Source organism: Echiichthys vipera (genome assembly GCF_963691815.1).
Source record: "Echiichthys vipera genome assembly, chromosome: 13".
In the NCBI taxonomy this organism is placed as follows: Eukaryota; Metazoa; Chordata; class Actinopteri; order Perciformes; family Trachinidae; genus Echiichthys; species Echiichthys vipera.
The window spans coordinates 178,464-194,492 of record NC_139838.1 but is presented as its reverse complement, the minus strand read 5'-3'; positions in this window follow the sequence as shown (position 1 = coordinate 194,492).

Here is a 16,029-nt window from a genome sequence, read left to right as displayed (position 1 = left end):
TCCACAAGAACATGACAAAACGACTAAAAACAGATGAAAACACCGCAAAAACGTGATGAAACTCCTAAAAACAGACGAAAATACCACAGAAACTTGATGAAATGACTAAAAACAGACAAAAACACCACAAAAACGTGATGAAACGACTAAAAACAGACGAAAAACCCACAAAAACATGACAAAACGGCTAAAAACAGACGCATAACTCCACAAAAACATTATGAAACGACTAAAAACAGATGAAAACACCACAAAAACGTGACAAAAACGACTAAAAGTAGATGAAAACACCACAAAAAGGTGACAAAAACGACTAAAAACAGTTGAAAACACCACAATAACGTGACAAAACGACCAAAAAAAGATCAAAACACCACAAAAATATGATAAAACAACTAAAAGCAGACGAAAACACCACAAAACGTAATGAAACGACTAAAAACAGACGCAAAACTCCACAAAACATGATGAAAAGACTGAAAATACACGCAAAACTCCACAAAAACATGACAAAACGACTAAAAACAGACGCAACACACCGCAAAAAAACCTAAAAACAGATGAAAACACCACAAAAACGTGATGAAACCACTTAAAACAGATGAAAACACCACAAAAATATGATAAAACAACTAAAAACAGACGAAAACACCAAAAAAACGTGATGAAACGACCAAAAACAGACGCAAAAATCCACAAAAACATGATGAAACGACTAAAAACAGACGCAAAACTCCACAAAAACATGATGAAACGACTAAAAACAGACGCAAAACTCCACAGAAACATTACAAAACGACTAAAAACAGATGAAAACACCATTAAAACGTGACAAAACGATTAAAATCAGGCAACACCACAAAAACATTATGAAACGACTAAAAACAGATGAAAACACCACAAAAACGTGATGAAACGACTAAAAACAGACGAAAACACCACAAAAACATGAAAAAACGACTAAAAACGGATGAAAACACCACAATAACATGACAAAAACGACTAAAAACAAATGAAAACACCACAAAAACGTGATGAAACAACTGAAAACAGACGCAAAATTCCACAAAAATGTGATGAAACGATTAAAAACGGACGCAAAGCTCCACAAGAACATGACAAAACGACTAAAAACAGATGAAAACACCGCAAAAACGTGATGAAACTCCTAAAAACAGACGAAAATACCACAGAAACTTGATGAAATGACTAAAAACAGACAAAAACACCACAAAAACGTGATGAAACGACTAAAAACAGACGAAAAACCCACAAAAACATGACAAAACGGCTAAAAACAGACGCATAACTCCACAAAAACATTATGAAACGACTAAAAACAGATGAAAACACCACAAAAACGTGACAAAAACGACTAAAAGTAGATGAAAACACCACAAAAAGGTGACAAAAACGACTAAAAACAGTTGAAAACACCACAATAACGTGACAAAACGACCAAAAAAAGATCAAAACACCACAAAAATATGATAAAACAACTAAAAGCAGACGAAAACACCACAAAACGTAATGAAACGACTAAAAACAGACGCAAAACTCCACAAAACATGATGAAAAGACTGAAAATACACGCAAAACTCCACAAAAACATGACAAAACGACTAAAAACAGACGCAACACACCGCAAAAAAACCTAAAAACAGATGAAAACACCACAAAAACGTGATGAAACCACTTAAAACAGATGAAAACACCACAAAAATATGATAAAACAACTAAAAACAGACGAAAACACCAAAAAAACGTGATGAAACGACCAAAAACAGACGCAAAAATCCACAAAAACATGATGAAACGACTAAAAACAGACGCAAAACTCCACAAAAACATGATGAAACGACTAAAAACAGACGCAAAACTCCACAGAAACATTACAAAACGACTAAAAACAGATGAAAACACCATTAAAACGTGACAAAACGATTAAAAACAGGCAACACCACAAAAACATTATGAAACGACTAAAAACAGATGAAAACACCACAAAAACGTGATGAAACGACTAAAAACAGACGAAAACACCACAAAAACATGAAAAAACGACTAAAAAACGGATGAAAACACCACAATAACATGACAAAAACGACTAAAAACAAATGAAAACACCACAAAAACGTGATGAAACAACTGAAAACAGACGCAAAATTCCACAAAAATGTGATGAAACGATTAAAAACGGACGCAAAGCTCCACAAGAACATGACAAAACGACTAAAAACAGATGAAAACACCGCAAAAACGTGATGAAACTCCTAAAAACAGACGAAAATACCACAGAAACTTGATGAAATGACTAAAAACAGACAAAAACACCACAAAAACGTGATGAAACGACTAAAAACAGACGAAAAACCCACAAAAACATGACAAAACGGCTAAAAACAGACGCATAACTCCACAAAAACATTATGAAACGACTAAAAACAGATGAAAACACCACAAAAACGTGATGAAACGACTAAAAACAGACGAAAACACCACAAAAACGCGATGAAACGACTAAAAACAGACCCAAAATTCCACAGAAACATGACAAAACGACTAAAAACTGATTAAAATAGCACTAAAACGTGACAAAACGACTAAAAACTGACGAAAACACCAACAAGAATGTGATGAAACGACAAACAACAGACGAAAACACCACAAATATGATGAAACGACTTAAAACAGATGAAAACACCACAAAAACATGACAAAAATGACTAGAAACAGATGAAAACACCAAAAAAACATGATAAAACAACTATAAACAGACAAAACACACCACAAAAACGTGATGAAACGGCTAAAAACAGACGCAAGACACCACAAAAACGACTAAAAACAGATGAAAACACCACAAAAACGTGATGAAACCACTTAAAACAGATGAAAACACCACAAAACCGTGATGAAACAACTAAAAACAGATGCAAAACTCAACAAAAACGTGATGAAACGACTAAAAGCACACGCAAAACTCCACAAAAACATGATGAAACGACTAAAAAAAGACGCAAAACTCCACAGAAACATGACAAAACGACTAAAAGCAGACAAAAACACGACAAAAACATGCCAAACAGCTAAAAACGGATGAAAACACCACAAAAACATGACAAAACGACTGAAAAAAGATCAAAACACCGCAAAAATATGATGAAACGACTAAAAACAGATGAAAACTCCACAAAAACATTATGAAACGACTAAAAACAGACCCAAAGCTCCATAAAACAATGCAAAACGAATAAAAACAGACGCAAAACTCCACAAAAACATGATGAAACGACTAAAAACAGATGAAAAAATCACAAAAACGTGACAAAAACGACTAAAAACGGATGAAAGCTCCACAAAAAGTTGACTGAACGACTAAAAACAGACGAAAACACTTCAAGAACATAACAAAACAACTAAAATAGACGCAAAACTCCACAAAAACATGATGTAACGACTAAAAACAGATGAAAACACCACATAAACGAGATGAAATGACTAAAAACAGACGAAAACACCACAAGAACATGACAAAAAGACTAAAAACAGACGCAAAACTCCACAGAAACATGACGAAACGACTAAAAACTGATGAAAACACCACAAAAACGTGACAAAACGATTAAAAACAGATAAAAACACCACAAAAACGTGATGAAACGACTAAAAACAGACGCAAAACTCCACAAAAATATAATGAAACGACTAAAAACAGATGAAAACACCACAAAAACATGACGAAACACTTAGAAACAGATGAAAACAACACAAAAACATGACAAAAATGACTAAAGATAGATGAAAACACAGCAAAAAGGTGACAAAAACGACTATAAACAGATGAAAACACCAAAAAACGTGATGAAACGACCAAAAACAGATGAAAACACCACAAAAACATGACAAAAATGACTAGAAACAGATGAAAACACCACAAAAACGTGATAAAACAACTATAAACAGATGAAACACACCACAAAAACGTGATGAAACGGCTAAAAACAGACGCAAGACACCACAAAAACGACTAAAAACAGATGAAAACACCACAAAAACGTGATGAAACCACTTAAAACAGATGAAAACACCACAAAACCGTGATGAAACAACTAAAAACAGATGCAAAACTCAACATAAACGTGATGAAATGACTAAAAACACACGCAAAACTCCACAAAAACCAACACAGTCTCACTCCCAACGCGTCAAATACTGAAGATTGGTCAGGGCCTTTGGCGTTAGTTACGGACTAAAAAGGTCTCCTTAAACGTACAAACCCGACGCAGAGGGCTTTCAACTCATTCCAATGTAAGCCCGTCCGAGGCGATATTTGAAGCTTAGGGCTATCCTTTAACGTCCATATCTGAAGTTTTGGGCTCTCCTTAAACGTCCATATTTGAAGCTCAGGGCAGTCTTTAAACGTATAAACCCGACGCAGGGGGCTTTTAACTCATTCCAATGTAAGCCCGTCCGCGCCGATATTTGAAGCGCTCCTCGGGGCGCTCTTCGGGGCGCTCATCGGAGCGCTCCTTAAACCTACAAACCCGACGCAGGGGGCTTTCAACTCATTCCAATGTAAGCAGCCTGTCCTCCACCCAAAAACGACCACATAGGTTGTTTGATCAAGGAGCTTATTACGACCCATAGGCACGTTTCGAGTTTAGCGGTCGTGTACACAACTACAATAAACGGTGTGTTGGTATGTCGTCATCGCCTACCCTTTAACCTTTGGCACCAATCAAAATGTGATGCGCCAGAAGGAGGCGTGGCATTCACGTTTCACTGGACGTCGTAGCATTGGTAAGTCCGTTTGTGTACTCAATTTATGTGGTCATGTTGTGTTCTGTGCGTGAGCTATCACGGTGATTGTCTCCAAATCATGTGTAAGTAAGTCAGTTCAGTTTGACGTTTAAGTTACAACTCAGTTGGGAATGCCACGGAGGTCGTATGTTAACTATCAATAAGGCGCTAAGGTTAGCGCACATGCTAACACGCTTTTTATTTATGCTATCTTGACAAAAAAATGCTACCTTATGTGATTTTGTGTATTTCCGTCAGTATTAGGACATCTGTTAACTATTTATTTAGGTAATAAACAGGTGAAAATGCACTGTAAGAACTTAGAGAGCGCATTTTGATACTCAAATACAGAGCCCTGATAGTTTTAATTAGTGTTAGTGTACTCTTAACTTTTGTAGGCACACGTTTTATTTCTCTTTTTATTCTTTTGATTATTTACTCTACATTTTGCTAAATTTTTATTTTTAGTTGCAATAAGTAACATTTATGGAAGTGCAACTAATCCTGCTTCATTTTTTCTATAATAAAAAAAACTCTCTTCATATATCACAAATCCAACGGTTCTTTTAAGAGCCATTTTCTTAATCCTTCTCCCTGTTACACTAATTAAATTTTCTGAGCTTTTGCTTTGTCATTTTGTCTCTTTGTCTTTACTTTGACTGTAGCCTTTGTTTGGTCTTCTGTTTGTTAGTTTCTTCTCTCTCTCTCTCTCTCTCTCTCTCTCTCTCTCTCTCTCTCTCTCTCATCTAAAATGGCATCTGGAAAAGAAAAGAAAACAAAGGGACTAAAGTTTCCAGAGTTACCTAGAGGAAGAGGGACAAGAATGGGAACATTATAGCTCAACACTTTAGGAAGAATCGATCTGGTCAGTAAAATATAATACAGTTCTACTGTTAATCACAAGTTGGTCAGCAGTAATGTTTCTTGCATTATGTTTTGTGTTTATAGTTAAACCGTGTGGCGCTAGGAAGCCCCCAGAAGTGGAGGAGTTGCTGACAGATGACATTCCTCAAGATGTCCTAAGTCTTGGTACACATATTGACATCTGATAGCTTAAATAGCTTAAAGACGACCTTTATGTTTCCATTTAAAAATGTGAAATTTAGGCAACTGACTTAAGTAGTGGCCGTGATTTTTTTTTATGCATGTGCAGTAACAAAGCCATTATGGAAATGACTTTTCTGTCTTTAAATACACTGTCCTTTACATCAATTTTTGTGTTTTATTATTTTAGATCATCATCTTCAGAGACTAAAGTGGAGGAGACACCCACAATGTCAGCATGGACAAGAAAACAGTTAATGTCTGAAAAAGAATTCAGAGCTGCAATGCCAGAGCTCTTGAATTCGAAATTGGGCGCAGAGACTGTAGAGACTGACATTGCTGTCAGCAATGTAAAATAGCTGATGCTGGTTGGTGTGTAGTCAGAAAAGGGTAGGCTTGACACGGTACCAGATTGTAAAATTTTTCTGAATTTTGATATTTTCTGGGGGGTTTTGTGTGTGTGGATATTTTTTTTACAGGCAGAGCAGAGATGATAACTGTGCTTGCCATGGGATGGAACAACAGGAAGACAGAGAGTCTGCACAAGACCCTGGCAAAAAGATTTTTCAAAGTAAGAAGTCTTTACTGCAAGTTACTGGGCTTGAATACTGGCATCACAGGTTAAAGGAGTGACAACTTTGTTCAGCTCATGTCCTGTGACTGGTGTGGTGTGGAGGCATGGCAGAGCCATATGCTGGCTGGCTGCTGGCTTGCTGGATCGCTGTGTTTTTGTGCTGCATTGGCTACAAAAAATGAGCAGAACAATGGGCTTATGGTCCACTGACTCACTGCTACTGAGTTTAAGAGTCCCTTCTCCTCACACCTTCCTCTGAAGAACATCCTCCCAACTAGCTGTGGCACACTTGACGGCCCCACTGGCGTGTGTTGTCATCATGACAACTCACAAAAATCACCATTAAGTGTTTTTGACATCAAATGACTGCAGCAAACAACTCAATGTCCTTTCTATCCAATTAGCATTCTTATATACGTATTGCATTCTTTCACCATAAAATAGCCTTTGTTATAACAAGGAAATAATTGTTTCATGAGGCACGTCTCTTTTGAGGACATACCTTTAAGAATATCCTCATCAATTTGTGCTTGAATGTTTTGCATGTTGTCATTTATGTTTTTCAATCATGATTAGAGATACACTCACTGATATTGTCCCCTTTTTTTTAAATAATTTTTCTTTCTGATATTATGAAATACTTTTGGTGTATTACATCCCACTAGATAGTTGTCCTACATCTTAAGCCCTTGTCACACATGCACTGCAAACCTGAAACTATCTGAACATTTCCTGGTACAGCTGTGTGTGTACACAAATATCGGATTCAGTCGGACCGGGCATCAAATGGAGTTTACCCTCCCAGCTTAATAGTGCAAAGACTGGGTAATTCCAGAGTGTGCACATGTGTGAATACAGCTGCACGCTCCCCTTGCCTAAACCAAACTAAGTAGTTACATTAAGTGTGAACACATCTAAGTGTGTGCTGCATGTGTGAAAGAAACTCGGGACTATCTCTGACATTATTATGGGTTCAAATGTGAAAACATCTTTATTCTCTTATCTCTAATGCCCTATGTTAACATACCTTTTTACGGATCACACCATGACTTATCTATGTTTTTTGTTTTTTTTAAACATTCTAAATGGACTAAACAGAGAGCAGAAATCGAAGGAGCTAATCTTGAGAGTCTCAAGCAGGAGCTCAACATCTCTCTTGAGGACACAGAGGAATGGGTGTGTGACGTCCAGCAGTGGGCAGCCACTGGTATGTGTTATGGTACATTTCGCTATATGTTTTACAATACTATTTTTTTATGGCTTGTTTCTGTTTTTCAAAAGAGACATGTAGCTCATAGTAGTAGTACTTGGGAGCTGGCCAGGTAAATTCCACTTGATGTCCAGTCTGACTGGATCAAGTATTTGTGTTTTCACATACTGATTGTCTAGATCATTTTATGTTTGCAGTGTATATGTGAAAGGGGCTTAAGTGTTTTACTTTTGTCCCATCTGTTCTCTTTTTCAAAACAGTGGTTAGTCTTCGCCTGAAGAGGCGACTTTTCGACCAGGTTATGCTGGTCAGGCCTATGGAAGAGGAAAAAGTTATAATTGTGAAGGAGATGACCCAGCATTGCCAGTACCTGAGAAAGGCCTTGGACAAAGTATACAGCCTCCTTCGTCACACTCAAGAGAATATCACGAAACATAGTATGGTATGTAGTAGTACAGTCTCAGAGCTGGGCAGACAATCTGCATTTTAATGTTCATAAAGAGTTGCCTTATTTTCTATCTGATTATTATTATTTATTTTTTTTTACATTTTATTTTAGCACCTCCCAGAGAACTGAGAGAAGAGGGATACAGGGGGCTGCTCTGTTGTCTGCTGCACAAGCGACACATTCTGCAGCAGAAACTGAGCGCAGTCACCAGCACTTACACCCATTTTGACACTGAACCCTCCTTTTTCATGTTGGAGGAAGACAATGAGGACGTTGAAGAGGACAGTGACCAGGAGGACAACAGCACTCCAGATATTTCAGCGGAAGAAATGTAAAGCCTTTGAGGCTGTGATTCAGTTGTGGACATAAGGCCGCAGGCTGTGTTTACATATTCACAGCTGTGATGATGTTCAGCACAACATCACTCCCTCTCGTGTGATATTGCTTTTATACATCCTTTCTACAAAGCACCAGACTGGAAATGGACTGTGGCTAAGCAACACATAACCATTTGTCTGTGCAATAGCTTGATACTTTGTGTAAGCTGGAAACTAACTGTTGTATAAAGTTTACATAACAGGTGACGAAAGATGTGCTCAGTTTTGGTCAGAGTGCTGTACTTGTTACTCGTGGAAGTTCAGTAAATGGCTGCATTTATATAGTGCCTAGTGCTGGACAGTGTGACCAATTATTTGTTTAAATATTTTAAAGGTTCTGTAAGTTTTACAGTAAATCACAGTGGGATGTGTTTTATTTTGCATGAGAGTAGCATATTCTAATGTGAGTACATAGAATATAAAAACATAGCGTTTTGAAATGTAACATTATTCGTGTCACAAATTGTTGTGCCATGGTGTTCTGGTTCATCCAGTATACCGGTGGCTCATTCAAACATTACTGTTATTACAAACGAGGTTTTTTCATACATCTAACATGTCTGGAGATAATCTTTAAAAATATTGTATTTTGTATGTAATAACAATGTAGACATAAAGAATTAAGCCTCACAAATTAATGTCTTATCTACAGCTTTGTCTAGTGAATGTTTATGATATATTATTTATGAGTTATTACAAAGCGAACAAATAGTTGGAATCCACAGATGCATCGTTTTCTATTGTTGCTATGGTGGTTGCCACGCAAGCTGCGGAAGCCGGAAGTGGCTATAGAGACGGAGCCAGTCCGCTGCATGCACACCCTAATTTACCTAAAACTAATAAATATTGTTCAAACACCTAGCATCTGAACTGTTTCTTAACATAAAGACCATATATATGAAGAAAAAACGGGAGTTAGGCTATATTCAATATTTAAAGTATACGGCACATTATTTACAACCCTTTTTGCAAACCAGAAAACTGCATACCTATTTCAAGAATACATCTTTACTTTTTGTTGACATAGATCATCTTTATGTAATCTCAATACTAATCCAGCTGTTCTAGATATATGATATATGTAATGTATATATATATATATATATCTTTTTTTTGTGAACCCATTTATTTACAAACCGGAAGAACTACAGAAAACTACAACTATGGCAGATAGCAGTACTTAGCGTTATTGCGCGGCTCATTGGAGTTCATCTCATCTCATCTCATCTTCATCCGCTTATCCGGGTTCGGGTCGCGGGGGCAGCAGCTTTAGCAGGGGACCCCAAACTTCCCTTTCCCGGGCCACATTAACCAGCTCTAACTGGGGGATCCCGAGGCGTTCCCAGGCCAGTGTGGAGATATAATCTCTCCACCTAGTCCTGGGTCTTCCCCGAGGCCTCCTCCCTGCTGGACGTGCCTGGAACACCTCCCTAGGGAGGCGCCCAGGGGGCATCCTTACTAGATGCCCGAACCACCTCAACTGGCTCCTTTCAACGCTAAGGAGCAGCGGCTCTACTCCGAGTTCCTCACGGATGGCTGAACTTCTCACCCTATCTCTAAGGGAGACTCCAGCCACCCTCCTGAGAAAACCCCTTTCGGCCGCTTGTACTCGCGACCTCGTTCTTTCGGTCATGACCCAACTTTCATGACCATAGGTGAGGGTAGGAACGAAGATTGACCGGTAGATCGAGAGCTTTGCCTTCCGGCTCAGCTCTCTTTTCGTCACAACGGTGCGGTAGAGCGACTGCAACACCGCCCCCGCTGCTCCGATTCTCCGGCCAAACTCACGCTCCATCGTCCCCTCACTCGTGAACATGATCCCGAGGTACTTGAACTCCTTCACTTGGGGTAAGGACTCATTCCCTACCTGGAGTAAGCAATCCACCGGTTTCCTGCTAAGAGCCATGGCCTCAGATTTAGAGATGCTGATCCTCATCCCAGCCGTTTCACACTCGGCTGCGAACCGATCCAGTGAGTGCTGAAGGTCACTGACCGATGATGCCATCAGGACCACATCATCTGCGAAAAGCAGAGACGAGATCCTCAGCCCACCGAACTGCAACCCCTCCCCACCACGACTACGCCTTGAAATCCTGTCCATGAAAATCACAAACAGGATTGGTGACAAAGCGCACCCCTGGCGGAGGCCAACCCCCACCGGAAACGAATCCGACTTACTCCCGAGGATCCGGACACAGCTCTCACTTTGGGTGTACAGAGATTGGATGGCTCACAGAAGTGACCCCCTCACCCCATACTCCCGCAGCACCTCCCACAGTATCTCCCTAGGAACCCGGTCATATGCCTTCTCCAAATCCACAAAACACATGTAGACTGGATGAGCATACTCCCAGGCCCCCTCCAGGATCCTTGCGAGAATGAAGAGCTGGTCAGTTGTTCCACGTCCAGGACGGAATCCACATTGTTCCTCTTCAATCTGAGGTTCGACTATAGGACGAACCCTCCTTTCCAGCACCTTGGAGTAGACTTTACCAGGGAGGCTGAGTAGTGTGATACCCCTGTAATTGGCACACACCCTCTGGTCCCCCTTTTTAAAAAGAGGAACCACCACCCCGGTCTGCCACTCCCTTGGCACTGTCCCAGACTTCCACGCAATGTTGAAGAGGCGTGTCAACCAAGACAGCCCCTCCCAACCCAAAGTTTTCAGCATTTCTGGACGAATCTCATCAACCCCTGGGGCTTTGCCACTGTGGAGTTGTTTGACTACCTCAGTGACTTCCGCCAGGGATATTGACAATGATTCCCCATCAGCCTCCAGCTCTGCCTCTACAAAAGAGGGCGTGTTAGTCGGATTAAGGAGTTCCTCAAAGTGCTCCTTCCACCGCCCGATCACCTCATCGGCTGAGGTCACCAGCGTCCCGTCTTTACTGTAAACAGCTTGGACGGTTCCCCGTTTCCCCCTCCTGAGATGTCGAATGGTTTTCCAGAAGCACCTTGGTGCCGCCCGAAAGTCCTTCTCCATGGCTTCTCCGAACTCCTCCCACACCCGCTGCTTTGCCTTTGACACAGCAGAGGCTGCAGCCCTTTTGGCCTGTCGGTACCTTGCAACTGCCTCCGGAGTCTTCTGGGATAGCATATCCCGGAAGGCCTCCTTCTTCAGTCGGACAGCTTCCCTGACCACCGGTGTCCACCACGGTGTTCGAGGGTTACCGCCCCTTGAGGCACCTAAGACCTTGAGGCCAAAGCTCACCGCTGCAGCTTCAGATATGGAAGCTTTGAACATTGCCCACTCCGGTTCAATGCCCCCAACCTCCACAGGGATGCCAGAAAAGTGTGTGAGTTGAAGGTGTGAGTTGAAGATCTCTCGGACAGGGGCCTCCTCCAGACGTTCCCAGTTCACCCGCACTACTCGTTTGGGTTTACCTGGTCTGTCCAGAATCTTCCCCCATCCTCTGATCCAACTCATCACCAGATGGTGATCAGTTGACAGCTCTGCCCCTCTCTTCACCCGAGTGTCCAAAACATGCGGCCTCAGATCAAATGATACGATCACAAAATCGATCATCGACCTTTGGCTTAGGGTGCTCTGGTACCACGTACACTTATGAGCATCCTTATGTTCGAACATGGTGTTAGTTATAGATAATCCGTGACTAGCACAGAAGTCTAATAACTGACGACCACTCGGATTTAGATCAGGGAGGCCGTTCCTCCCAATCACGCCTCTCCAGGTGTCTCCATCATTGCCCACGTGGGCGTTGAAGTCTCCCAGCAGAACTATTGAGTCCCCTACTGGAGCCCCATGCAGGACTCCATTCAGGGTCTCCAAGAAGGCCGAATACTCTGAACTGCTGTTTGGTGCATATGCACAAACAACAGTCAGAGTTTTCCCCCCTACCACCCGCAGGCGTAAGGAGGCGACCCTCTCGTCCACCGGGGTAAACTCCAACACCGCGGCGCTCAGCCGGGGGTTTGTGAGTATCCCCACACCCGCCCGGCGCCTCACACCCTGGGCAACTCCAGAGAAGAATAGTGTCCAACCCCTATCCAGGAGAACGGTTCCAGAACCGAGACTGTGTGTGGAGGTAAGCCCCACCAGATCTAACTGGTAGCGCTCCACCTCCCGCACAAGCTCCGGCTCCTTCCCCGACAGAGAGGTGACATTCCACGTCCCAAGAGCCAGCTTTTGCTGCCCGTGTCTGGTCCGTCGAGGCCCCTCACCTTCACTGCCACCCGTGCAGCAGCGCACCCGACCCAAGTGGTTCCTCCTGCGAGTGGTGGGCCCACAGGATGGAGAGGAGGGAGGTGCCACGTCACTTTTTCGGGCTGTGCCCGGCCGGGCTCCGTGGCAAACCCGGCCACCAGGCGCTCGCCGGCGAGCCCTTCGTCTGGGCCTGGCTCCAGACGGGGGCCCCGGGCTTCCTCCGGGCAGGGTCTCTCTTCCTCTTTGTTGTTTGTCCATTGAGTCTTTGTGAACCATTCTTAGTCCGGCCCCTCGCCTGAGACCACTTTGCCATGGGAGACCCTACCAGGAGCATTAAGCTCCAGACAACACAGCCCTCAGGTTCACAGGGACACACAAGTAGTTCTTTAATTAAGGTTGTATTTTTCATAGAATTGGAAGTTGTAAATGTTGAAATGAGAATACATTGAGGAGTTTAAGGGCATAGTTAACACATTGATGTAATCAGATTTTTAAAATCAAATTATTCCATAGGTGAAAATTAATTTGACCCATAATTGACAAAACCCAAAATTGTTGATTGTACTCATGTTATAGCTGGGGTCAAGAGCTCTCTATAACAGTTGGTCCCATTTCTGTATTTCTTTTTATTGCAGAATTATAAGCCCTCAAACAGGCCCTGAGGTCAAGGTTCAAAGTTCATTATTTCAAAACCGGAGCCATGTAGAATATGAATACTAACATATTATTACTCCCCAGATCGAGACCTTTCCAATGATGTATTTGGTTTAGCTCTACAGCAAAGTTTGAATTTTTTCATGTCATGGACTCAGGTCATCCAAACCCTACATCCAGACAGCACTTTGAAGGCTCTACAAATAAAAGTTTGTTTGTTTGTTTGTTTCCTTCATTCTTTGTTTGTTTCTTTGTTGACTGACATGAGTCACCTTCATATATCACAATATTCACTGTGTATATGTTATTATTAGCCAATGCAAGCATTAAGAATGATGTTTTATGTATGACGCACAAATGCCGAACGCGCGCGCGCACGCACACACACACACACACACAGACTCACTCACTCACTCACTCACTCACTCACTCACTCACTCACTCACTCACTCACACACACACACACACACACACACACACACACACACACACACACACACACACACACACACACACACACACAGTGATTTATTTGATGATGTAGATCAAATATCCTCAGCAACATATTATTACATATATAGATTATATGATTTTCAAACCTGTGACAAGCTTCAGCTGCTTGATAACGAGCACATCATTAGAATCAGATGTGTTGGACCAGGGAGAAACTTAAACATGCAGGACAGTGGCTCTCCAGGACTGAAATTTGGGGAAGTTAACAAGGACCAAGGCTGTTGCCTAGCACGGGAATTACATTCAAATGTCTATAGCCTGTTATCTATTATTTAGTATTTACCTTTTATTTATTTTTTTGTCTTTTTCCTTTTAATATGACAATATGATAATAAAAACCCATTCTGATTCGTATGTGGTTCAATATTAATTGAGGAAGACACATACGAAATACGATTTTATTTTAAATATAATCAGCCATATATTCTTAAAAATATAATATTAAACTATATTAATGAGCCACTTCATATTTTACAATCACTGGCTATAAAATGTCTCATCAACAGAGCTAGTGACGCTGACCGGCGGCAATTTGAGTTGGAATGCAGCCCATCCACGGCGGACAGCTCATAATAGTATTCGAACACACCACTTCCGCCTTTAACACAAGCCAAACAAGCGCAACGGTGGCTGGGGGTAAAAACGTAGCCTTCCGTTATCCAAAACTGACAAAATAAAACTATATTTCTCAGATCCGAAAGAAATAATTATAATTGATGGCCATTGCATTAACCCATCGTATTGTGATGTTATTAAGGACTCTTTATCAGGAGATTGTTGAAAAAAATGCTTCCGGGAGGCGGGTCCTCGGTTCTCCAATGGGACTGCAGGATGATTTAAAACCCATGTCAAGTCATAAATGTATTCAAAAACAAAAGCCCAATTATTTACTTAGTAAAGGACAACAATTATGAGTCTGAGCTAAGTGATTCTACGATAAAAACGTTATCCCTCTCTGGCATCTTCTTACCTTATCCTTATGGGTGTTATTACACCAGCCAAGAATGAGCATTTCAGATGAATCGATAAGGTGCCTGTAGATCATGGTGATTGTGAATACATTCAAAAGTTTATTTTTAGCTGTGTGAACAGGATGTACTCTTCCTTTTGTCTGGGTATTGTCTTCAGCGTACAAATACATAATACATAGAAAGAAACCCAGGGGATGGAAAAATATTTCTGCTTTAAGAAAAGGTGAGGGAATAAGCCAAAAAATAATTGTTTTACATCCACCTTTTTTCAGTAAATCATTCTATTTCTCATGTTTTTAAGATGGTGACTGAACACTAAATTTGTCAACAGTAAAAATAACACAAAATGTTGTTTTTTTTGGGAAACTGCAACTACTACAATTCGCTCTTGAAAGGTTCTGAACGATCATAGAAATCAAGTGTAGTATATGAAAGAACACAGGCAGTAACTGGTATATGTGTTTTAAAAACATTTATTTTTGCAAAACATTTCCTTTCGGCTCCCAGGAGTTTTTCCATTTGTCCCCACTGTAAGACAGAAACACAGCAAGAAGTATTACTGTCAAATTGTTCATAATTTTTGAGAATATAACTGACACTGTACTATTTACAATGAGATATGGATTATACGTACAGGTATGCATGCATTCTTTTTTGAAAATGAGCTTTTCAATATCATATTTAGACAGTGTATAAGAAAACTCCCCAACGTCTGTGTGAAAGGTATGGAGAAGGAATGGGGGCAACAGAACTGTTACACCCCTGAGCTGGCATTGGAGGTAGTCACAGAATGTATTGCCAGTATGGATCTTTTTTTCTTCATGTTTTTGGCCAAGTTAAATCTTGCAGTTTTGTGCCGTTTTATGAGGAATGTTTTTTTCTTAGATTGCATTAGACACCAGGCCAAAACTGAGAAAATTGTGGCGTTCACTTTTATAAGGTGATACAATTTTGAATCATTTCACATTATAGTGATATTGCACAGGGGGTTTCTTGATTATGTTATATACTGTGAATTTATTTCAAGTCCAATGCACAATACTGCCCAAAACATTTGACTGCTATGTGACTTGCTTGACCCTCAGACTTTGCTGACCCTTATGAAACTGCAGTTAAAGTTGAAGACATTTTACTATTTTTATTAGTGGATTTTCCTCATCTACAGTAAAATAAACTTAAGAACATACACACCATCCAGAGCAAGGCAGCCACTGCACCAACACCTCGGCACGGTCCTTAAAAAAGAAAGAAAGATATAAGGAACAATAAG